Source organism: Cupressus sempervirens, chromosome 6 (genome assembly GCF_028749045.1).
Source record: "Cupressus sempervirens isolate cs-2001-9-10 chromosome 6, ASM2874904v1, whole genome shotgun sequence".
NCBI lineage: Eukaryota > Viridiplantae > Streptophyta > Pinopsida > Cupressales > Cupressaceae > Cupressus > Cupressus sempervirens.
Window position 1 is genome coordinate 231,861,112 of NC_143123.1, and position 11,916 is coordinate 231,873,027.

Here is an 11,916-nt window from a genome sequence, read left to right on the forward strand (position 1 = left end):
ATGGAGGGGTCCTTGAGAGTTGTCATGCCACGTGAAGGGAAGCTTGACTATCACGTGGCGAGGTTATGTTCTATTGCATATCTTGAGTGCAGGAGGGTCTACTATAGTCACAAACGCTAGAGTAGGCGAGTGGGCTGTCGGACTTTAGTTTGGCCATGGTCTGATCTATTTGCAGGTGTCAAATTTATGGAGGTTTAGTCCCACATTGTTGGTGGGACTGACCTCAAAACTATTTAAAATGCTAGGCTCGTAGCTGTAAAATAAAATGAGTTGTCACCGGTGTAGTGGGCACGTCGGAGAATGTTGAGAGCTCGACCAGAAATTTATGAAGTTGGATTTGGCCGCCGATTTGACGAATGCTACCAAGATTTGGAATATGATGCCTTCCAAATGACTAAATTTGCCTAGATTTAAAAGAATATTCTGCTGAATATTCTCTACAGGGTTGGGGTGTCACTGCCCAGTTTTGCAAAAAAAAATTCTCTGCTAGCCTGATTGGGTAGAAATAATTTCAAAAGAAAAAATTTGAAAATGCAAAAAAAATAGCAAATCTAAAAATTAATTAAACATATCGATAAAAGACCATACCCAGCTTGCAAATCGGGCCTTCAGGTTCCAATTTGCAAAAAACAATTTGCCTCATGATTGACTTTGGACTAGGGTAGGTGAATTTATAGTCGATCTTCACCAAATCGTCACTTTGGACGCAATGGCGAGGTTCGCTTTAGCTCTAGATGCTCCCAATTGCTATAGATGCTTTAGATCTGAATCAAGTCCCTTCGAGAGATGAAGCAACAGGGTCTCCAATGGCTTTGTGATGAGAATTTCTCTCAGCTTTGATACCATGTAAGAATTTTCCTTAGGGAAAAATTCACCCAAGACCAAGGAACTCAAATACAAGCACAAAATAGATTAGAGTATGATCAAAATAGCTATGTAGTATTCAATTCAATGTACAAGTACACTAGGAGTGCCTATATATAAAGGCCTTTCAAATGTATCTAGAATGCCTAGGAATCAGCATCATGATAAGTCATATAGCCAAGCACGTGTCCACCAGATATGGGTTATCCTCCATTAAGCACAGAAGTAAATGTGATGATGAGAGAATAAGCCTACAATGGTGTAGCTTGCAAATTTATGTTGTGTACTCTTGTGATGTCAAGATAACAACTCATAAAGGTATGCAAACTCCTGAATGTCTCACAAAATAAATAATAAAATAATGCATTAACCTAAGTAAACTTAAGTAAAGTGTAAATAGTAAATACTTATTTACACCAACAATGAGGGATTAAAAAAATTTAGTCATATCATTTTGGATTGATAACACTCATTCTTCATCAAATAGTAGAGATGTTATAAGGCATAGGATTGCATCTAGTCAATATGAAATCATACAAAACATTTAGTGGACACAATAGAGCATGAGTTATATGTGTCATTTTGTAGTGAACATCCTAATGTAAAAATTGGGCAAACATTGTTTGAAAAATTGAAGCCATACTTTGTGAGGTCAAATAAAGTATTTGAAATGTCATCATCATGTTGAGTTTGATCTCCACTATCAGGTATTTTTAAAGTTTGTAGAAGACACATATGGTTTTCATGTTGCTCATCCTAGTAGGAGAAGTGAGTTTATATCATCCATTCTATGTGACAAAATAGATGATCCACTTAGTCAAATAAATTGCATCAAAGGATTATGTGAAACATGTGGTGAATTGGCTCTATTTCCTTTGGAAATTGAAAATATTGATGTAACAAAAAAAAAATTGCAAAATTTACAAGTATGTGAAGAATGAAACAAAGTTGGGGAAAAAGACAAAAAGGTTGGAATATGTTTAAGAGGAGTTACCTATTGTAACATTTATGGACAGATTTAAGAATTTGATTCAACCTTATATTCATCACACATTTTTGCAAAGTGGCAAGCACAATAGTTTCAAACTTTGAGAGATAATTTTCCACTTGGAATGATTGTATCAATCATTGATTTTGCAAAGAACTATTCCTTTGTTCATCATAAAATAACTCAGTCAGATTATTTCTTTTCTAAGCAGGTCACTATTATGGTACATGTATGTTATAAGCATGCATAGTTAGATTCAAATGGTGTTTAGAGTATAGTTGAAGCACGTGTCATTAAAAAGGATTCATATCACTTTTATATAAGTTATGATAAAGAACATGACATTTACTATGTAGAACATTGCTTCAATATGTTCTTTTCTTAATTGAAAGAAAGAGACATAAATATTGATAAATATTATGTTTGGTATGATGGATGTGTCACACAGTTCAAATCATCTAGACCATTTTATGCATTATATAGATATCATCATAATGAGAATATGAAAACACATATGGAATTTCTTTGAGAGTGGGCATAGAAAAGGTGAACATGATGGTGTTGGAGCTTGCACCAAACGTGCTCTATGAAAGTATCAAATGAATTATCAGGGAGTTTGTATAAATGATGCACATGATGTTGTTGATTGGTGTAAGACACATTTTGCATTAGATGAGGTTAGGACATTATCAACAATTAGTCTACAGGTACCATATAGAGTCTTTTGGGAGATAACAGGTATGGATGTGTACATTTGTTTAAATTTTATGTAATTAAGTTTTAAAATTTCATTTTTAAGTTTTATCTTTCAATTTTTTGAAGTTTAAATTAATTTATCCATATTTCCAATGTAATGAACTTTTAGGTGTTAATAGAAAAAACATGCATGGTTGCAAGAGGATAGAAAAGACACATTCCTTACATTTGGTCATGAGTATAGATAATCACAATTGAACATTGAAGACAAGAGAATACTCATGTTTTTGTGACAGTTGCATTGATGAAGACTATCAATAATGCATCAATCAAACACGTGGATATGCAGGTGCATGGATTTTGGTACTACTTGATGTTATCGATATATTTGATAAAGATGATGAAAATTTTGATGATATTCTATTGATTTTTTATGATTATAATCATATCTTTGTATTGGTAAAAGTGGGTAAGTATCATAAAAATTAATCTCAACTTGTTATTTAATTATCAATGAATTGTCTTATATATAGTGTACACATTTATGTATACTTTTTTTGTAGGAGATGTCTTTGAAGTGATTGTTGAGCCTAAAAATCATGAAGGTGTCAATTATTATTTATTGTGATGTACTATAGAGAGGACACAGTTATATGATCCTAAAGAAAGTGATGAAATGTTGTTCCCCATAGGTATAATACATACATGTGCACATACATATATGAATTTATATATATATATCTAGGTAACTTTACATCTGTCAAAATTTAAAATATTTAAATTTGTGGTGCAAGTTCTATTGTGATACAGAGAACATATTTGAAGCAAGACAAAATAGTCCAACATGGAATACACTTTTTTGATTATCAACCTAACAACAAGGTTTTACAATACAGCAACCTGGTTGTTGCTACCGGCCTTTGTCTGCATCCAGTCAAATTTAAGCGTGTATGTTGCAAGTGGAGACTAGATAGTGAAGATCATGAGAAGATATTACATGTTATAAGTGTACATCATAGTTGAACTGACCTTTGAGATGGTAGATAATTCAATTTAAATCAAATTTTAAGACCTTTAAATGTAGACAGTTAGAAGGGATGAATGTTATATTAATTTAATAATATTATCTTAATTAAATATTACTTCTTCTTAAGATTTATTTTATAATAATTTGAATTAGTTTAAAGTTGTTTGCCTTGATATATCAAATTTCAGGTCCTTTAAATGTAGACAAGTAGAAGAGATGAATGTAATATTAACTTAATAATATTATCTTAACTAGATATTACTTCTTCTTAAGATTTATTTTACAATAATTTTAATTAATATAAAGTTGTTTGGCTTGATATATCAAATTTTAGGACCTTTAATTGTCTACATTTTAATAATATTAATTACCATGGATGAAGGTTGTTAAGAATATTATATTTCGTAAAAGTTTTTTAAAATAGTGTATTGGCTTACCTACTAGCATATTTTTATCCACATTAAACAAATATGTATCTTTAGTCCTACTAATTGATTTAACAATTAGAAGGGATGAATGTTAAATATTAGTTTAATAATATTATCTTAAATAGATATTAGTTCTTCATAAGATAAATATTTTATAATAATTTGAATTAATTTAAAGTTGTTTACCTTGATATATCAAATTTCAAAACCTTTAAATGTATACATTTTAATAATATTAATTACCATGGATGAAGGTTGTTAAGAATATTATATTATGGAAAAAAATTTAAAATAGTGTATTGGCTTACCTACTAGCATATTTTTATCCACATAAAACAAATATGTATCTTTAGTCCTACTAATTGATTTAACAATTAGAAGGGATGAATGTTAAATATCAGTTTAAGAATATTATCTTAAATAGATATTAGTTCTTCCTAAGATTTATTTTATAATAATTTGAAAAAATATAAAGTCGTTTACCTTGATATATCAAATTTCAAAACCTTTAAATGTATGCATTTTAATAATATTAATTACCATGGATGAAGGTTGTTAAGAATATTATATTTTGTAAAAAAAAAAATTAAAATAATGTTTTGGCTTACCTAGTTAGCGTATTTTTATCCACATAAAACAAATATTTATCTTTAGTCCTATTAATTGATTTAACAAATATGTATCTTTAGTCCCACTAATTGATTATTTTATAATGATTACAAATAAATATAATGTTTTAAATTTGTAACCTAAATCATTTGGGTTAATTTAGTAGTTTTAAGCACCTATATTAATTCAATTCAATCACCCTATATTCATAGATCAATTTAGAACTTCTTCATATTTAACTATTGAAGTAAGTAAAGAGAAGTTAATTTGACTATTTTATAATGATCACAAACAAATCTAAAGTTTAAAATCTATAATCTAATTCATGAAGAATGTTCTACTAAAATACAAAAGTATACACATACATATGTCTCAAGAATAAAAATCTACATCTAATATCTCTACTGAAATGCATACATATGCAAACTATAAGTCTCGAACAAACATGTATGTAGTAAAATATAAAAAGTCAAATACATGTCATTCAACTAGTGAACTACTAAATAGTCAAATAAATAGTGAAATGTACATGTCATCAAGGTACTGAAATACACATGTATATAAATCTGCAGAATATACAGTCTCCAATATATAAATGCATCAAAATATATATAAATCTACTACTACTAGAGGGACCCCTCAAGATGCATGTGAATAGAAGGATCCTTTGATCGAGTCTACTGTACATCCTATGGCCGAGACACAATAACCAAGTCTTGCAAATATATATACATTAGAACTATCTAAACATATATATACATGTGTACATGAATACGAGTGCATATAGTTTGAATCATAAATAACTTTACAAACTATTTAAAACTTGTACTTGAACACTACTAGGTGTCTCAGTAGAATCCTCTCTCTGACATACATGCCCTAGCCCAACACTAGATGTAATCATGTGCTCGATGACTTGTGCCTACACAATTTATTATAACTTTTAAATATCTATCTGAACTATTTTTAAATTTTATATATTTAAATTTAAAAATATTATATATATGTACTTGGGTCTTAGGAGGTGGAGGATGATCATCAAACTCCATCATATCATCTATCGATGCACCTCTAGTGTCAACATCCCATCCTAATACACCAACATCATCTCCTGAAACTCCAACACCTACTAAACCACCCTCAGCACCACAATCTCCAACTGCTACTAATGATGAGTGAAGTGGTGTATGTAACTGGTTGGGTAATGGTGTAGAATTAGTGCCAAGTTGGAATAACATGTCCATGTACAATGAAATTCCCATGCTTGGACTAGTATCAATCTCAGATAGCCCTCATAACTACTCACAAAAATCATCAAGGCCCTCAGCTATAATCCCAACATCTCTAACTCATATGCCTGAGTCATTTGTAGAGTGTCGTGAGCCTGGTGCAGAATGTTGTGAGCTATGTTGTGTGGCAACTGTCACTGGTGTGGTCTGTGCTTGTGGAACTATGGGGCTTTGATGTTGTCTAATGATGTCCATCACTGAGTGAACTGGTATCCCCTATGTATCAGAAATATAACTGATACCCTGCAATAGATCCTCCAAAAAATACAACTCTAAATCCATATGTGTGTGCTATTCAGAAAGAGCATGAACATCGCCTAGTACTGGTAGTCCACCAGCTCTATATGCCTCATCAAGGGAGGTGTTTGAAGTGCTACTCGATGCCTCTAAAGGTGGTTCACTTGGATGACTCTATCAAGTGTGAATATAGCAACCTAGAGAGAGAGATGTGATACTAGCAACCACAGATGCAATGTGTCCAATACTGTCAATTGCTCCCCTCAGGGAAGTAATGACAACTCTATTTGGAATAGGTGCTAGTGTTGAAGTCACTAAAGGAAGTCTTTGTCTAATGAATTGTCTCACATCTAGAGATGGCAAACGCTGTGCATTGCGATATTGGTCACGATCTGCAATCCAACCATGCCCTTGTCCACAATAATCAACATATCTAAGTAGTTGACATTGAGCCCCATGTGGAACTCAGTGTACAACTATTGTGCAAAATAAAGAGTTATCTAATTGTTATTAGGATAACAACCATGCATGGCTAAGAAATGAGGATAGATCATACTGGTGATAATAGGATCTCTACATTGTGTCACTCGATAGCCTCTCACCCTACCCTATGTACCCTCATATGATGGAAACAAATCTCATTTGATGATTTCTTTGGGGGCCACCCTCTTGATGTCATCAAAAGATGCATCTCCTAAAATCTCAGCTCTAAGCTCCCCAGATATGGCAGCTAATACATTAGGGGTAAATGAATGATGAGCTCTAAATCTAGTAGTGAGATCCTGTAAACTCTTACATATGGTCGCACATATGTCTCTATATAAACCATCATTAGAGGATAATATAGACTACTCTAATCTAATAACCTCCTACTCTACAAATGCAAATAATACATGATATTAGTGCATGTAGATGGCACAACAAGACCTCCAACAAGAGCCTCACTAGGACCTCCAATAGGAGTTGCACCACTAGCCACACCAGGACCTGCACCAAGAGCCGCACTAGGAGCTATAATAGGAGCCACACCAGGAGTCATAACACAAGGCCCACCATGAGCCCCACGACAAGCCACAGGATGAGCCCCACCATGAGCTACAGCATGAGCCCCACCACAAGTGCCACCATGAGCAACACCACGAACTGCAACAGGAGCCTCAATAAGAGGAGTCACAGTAGAAGCCTCATCACCCTCAAGATGATGAGCAAGTTGATCATGTAAAGTCATATCTACAATGATGGAGCTAATATATTTTGTAAATACACATATACATATACATGTAGTCTAGTACACAAATTTGTATTTAAAAGATATGTAATCATACATCATCTAGTCTACAAATCAATATATCATACATGAGAGTTAGAGTTAGAGTTAGGGCTTCAGCTTTCAATTAGGATTAGATTAGGGTTTGAGTTTTCAATTAGGATTATATTAGGGTTTGAGTTTTCAATTAGGATTAGATTAGGGTTTGAGTTAGGGTTTCAGTTTTATTTTTAGATTAGGGTTTGAGTTTTCAATTAGGATGAGATTACAATTTGAGTTAGATTAGGGTTTGAGTTTTTAGTTAGGATTATATTAGGGTTTGAGTTAGATTAGGGTTTTAGCTTGAAGTTAGGATTATATTAGGGTTTGAGTTGGATTAGGGTTTCAATTTGATTTAGGGTTATATTAGGGTTTTAGTTATGATCAGGGTTAAGTTAGGGTTATCTATTTAGATTAGGGTTATGGTTAGATTGGGGTTTGAGTTAGATAAGGTTTGATTAGGGTTTGAGTTTGAAGTTAGGATTATATTAGGGATTGAGTTAGATTAGGGTTTGAGTTAGATTAGGGTTTTAGTTTGAGTTAGGGTTAGATTAGGGTTTTAATTACGATTAGGGTTAGGTTAGGGTTATCTAGTTAGATTAGGGTTTGAGTTAGATTAGGGTTTCAATTTGAGTTAGGGTTAGATTAGGTTTTAGTTATGGTTAGGGTTAAGTTAGGGTTATCTAGTTAGGTTATAGTTACAGTTAGATTAGGGTTTGAGTTAGATTAGGGTTTGATTTAGATTAGGGTTTGAGTTAGATTAGGGTTTGAGTTTTTAGTTAGGCTTAGATTAGGGTTTAAGTTAGGGTTTGAGTTGGATTACTGTTTGGTTAGGGTTTGATTTCTAGGGTTACAATTAGATTAGGGTTTGAGTTAGATTAGGATTTCATTTAGATTAGGGTTTGAGTTAGATTAGGGTTTGAGTTTTCAGTTAGGATTAGATTAGGGTTTGAGTTTGATTAGGGTTTGATTTAGATTAGGGTTTGAGTTAGATTAGGGTTTGGTTAGGGTTTGATTTCTAGGGTTATGGTTAGATTACTTATTTGATTTAGATTAGGGTTTGAGTTTTCAGTTAAGATTACATTAGGGTTTGAGTTAAATTAGGGTTTGGTTAGGGTTTGATTTTTAGGGTTGTGTTTAGATTAGAGTTTGATTAGGGTTTCATTTAAATTAGGGTTTGAGTTTTTAGTTAGGATTAGATTAGGTTTGAGTTTTTAGTTAGGATCAGATTAGGGTTTGAGTTAGGATTTGAGTTAGATTAGGGTTTCAATTTGAGTTAGGGTTAGATTAGGATTTGAGTTAAGGTTAGGGTTAAAGATTAGGGTTAGGGTTAAATTCTAGGGTTAGAGTTTTCAAGTTAGGGTTAGATTATGGTTATGGTTCTAGGGTTGGATTAAGGTAACTTCAATTAGGGTCAATGTTAAATTAGGGTTTGTGTTTGAGTTAGGGTTAGATTAGGGTTTGAGTTCTAGGGTTAGATTAGGGTATCAGTTACAGTTAGGGTTAGGTTAGGGTTATCTAGTTAGATTAGGGTTACGATTCTAGGGTTAGATTAGGGTTACGATTCTAGGGTTAGATTAGGGTTTTAGTTATAAAACTCTAGGGTTATATTAGGGTTAGAGTTTTCAAGTTAGGGTTAGATTAGGGTTAGAGTTTTCAAATTAGGGTTCGATCAGGGTTAGAGTTTGAGTTAGGGTTAGGGTTAGGGTTAGGGTTAGGGTTGGAGATAGAGTTTTGATATTTTCTAATTTTCTAGACTTTTTTTTTTTGTTTTTTCTAATGCTTTTGTAATGTTTTTTCTAATAATTTATAATGTTTTTTTCAAATATTTTTCTAAATTTGTTTCTAGAGTAATATTTTTTTAAAATATTTTATGATGTTTTTCTAATATTTTGTAATGTTTATTCTAATGTTTTCTAATGTTATACTAATTTATTTTCTAATGTTATACTAATATTTCCTAATGTTATAGTAATTTATTTTTCTAATATTGTAGATTAATGTTCTTTTAATATTTCAAGTAATATTTTTCTAATATTCTACACTATTATTTTTTTAATATTTTGTAGTGTTTTTCTAATATTTTCTAATTTTCTAGACTAATATTTTCTAAATTTGTTTTGTTATACATGTTATACTAACATTTTTCTAATATTCTATATTAATGTTTTTTAATAATTTGTAATGTTTTTCTAATATTTTCTAATATTTTCTCATATTTTTCTAATATTTTCTAGACTAATATTTTTAAAAATATTTTCTAATATTTTTCTAATGTTTTTCTAATAAATCTAATAATTTTCTAAATTTATTTCCTAATGTTAGACTAATATTTTCCTAATATTGTAGATTAATTTTTTTTAATATTTTGTAATATTTTTGTAATATTCTTCACTATTGTTTTTTTTATATTTTGTAATGTTTTTAAATATATTGTAATATTTTTATAATATTTTCTAGACTAATATTTTTCTAAATTTGTTTCCTATTGTTATACTAATGTTTTTCTAATATTCTAGATTAACATTTTTTTAATATTTTCTAATATTTTTCTAATATTCTTTTATAGCATTTTCTAATATTTATCTAATTTAACACTAATTTTTTTCTAAATTTGTTTCCTAATGCTAAATTAATATTTTTTAATAATTTCTAATAACACTAATGTATAACTAACAAATAAAAAAATTATAAATAATAAATTAATAGAATTAACTAACATAAATAAACAATGAAAATATTAAATTAACATGAAAATATTCTTTGAAAACATAAAAAACATTCAAACAATAACATATAAACATACCCAAAATAGCACAAAGACCAAAATCTAGAGGAGAATGACACAAAGTGACGTAGCTCGCTTACCAATCTAATATGTTCACTCCAACGTCAAAATCAAATTCACCTTGCCATAAAAATGAATAGGAAAAATGGAGAAAATAGGGGTTTTAATCTCAAAATCGTCGTAATTATATCTCGCATAAACATATTGATTAGGAATGTTCGCACAAACATACCCTATTTAAACCAAATATGTTTACATGAACATAAAAGACTTGTATGTTTGTGCGAACATATTTGTTATGTTCATGTGAACATATGTAAAATGGAATTTGGAAATTTTCCATCGTTTTGCAATTTTCTTCATGCCACAAAAGTAGTACCTAGTATTGTGGGTTCACCCATGACATGTGAAAAAATGATGGTTTGATTTATTAGATTTTGAACATTCACCATAAAATAGTGGGTAGAATGTGGTGAATAAGGTTTTACAATGAATGAGGTAGTCATTATAAGATATGTGGCAAATTAATACAACACATTACCATGGGTTGTAGTTTTATGGTATGCATTTGTCTTTTGTTGCTTCTATGTGTTATTCTTGTTTCTCCTATGTCTCACACATGGTATTGAAAGATTGCAATAGTTTTTTTTCTGCTTAGTCAGCCTTCATGTGTTCACATGCTTAACATAATATAAAATAATATCCACATAGTTGGCTCAACATAACTTAGTAATAATTTCATAACCAAAATAATTCCTAAGGTCGTACAATCCAATTCTTTGCTATGCTCTATTATGTACTGTTGAATACCTACACTGGTATTTTAATCATAACTCATGCCATATTGTCTATACACATCTACGCATTGGCACACATCATCATGATACTTTCATGAAGTTGTCCTTAATTGCATGGCACAAATTTGAGATCCATGTTATTGTGCAACTAGTCAAAAATAAATTTATAAAGGAGAGTTTTTGAAAAATAGTTGAAATGTCTTATTTATTTGGTTTGAATTGGTTTCTAAGTATATTTTATAGTAAAGGAAGAGTTTTAGGTTAACATACATAAGTATTTCTTGATTAGCCATTAATATTTTGAAAATAATATTACTATATTTGTAAAAATAATTTCACAAAAATTACATTTTGTGTATATTTAGGATTAGAAAATTATTTTAAAAAATCTAAAATTGTTAATATAAATATCATTAATAGATTTTTTTAATATTTACTAACTTTTAAAATTAAAATAAAATAATATATCATTAACGTTTAAAATTATACTATTAATCATGTCAGAAATAAAAGTTTATTTATTGTTTTTTAACACTTAAACCTAGAAATGAACCCTTTGTGTGTGTGTGTGTGTGTGTGTGTGTGTGTGAGAGAGAGAGAGAGAGAGAGAGAGAGAGAGAGAGAGAGAGAGAGAGAGAGAGAGAGTATTCAATTCATATAGGAAATGATATCTAGAGAGATAGGGAAATATAGGTAAATATAAGAGGAGGGAGTGGGGGATGAGTGAGTAAGATGAATAATAGAAAGAGAGAAGAGAGATAAATAGATCAAAGGATCAATACACACACATAGGGGGAGGGGAATCAAATATCAAAGTGATGGATAGTTTTGATTATGTAAAAAAAGGTTTTAAAGGACTTGAAACCTTTTAAAAAGTATCAAAGAAA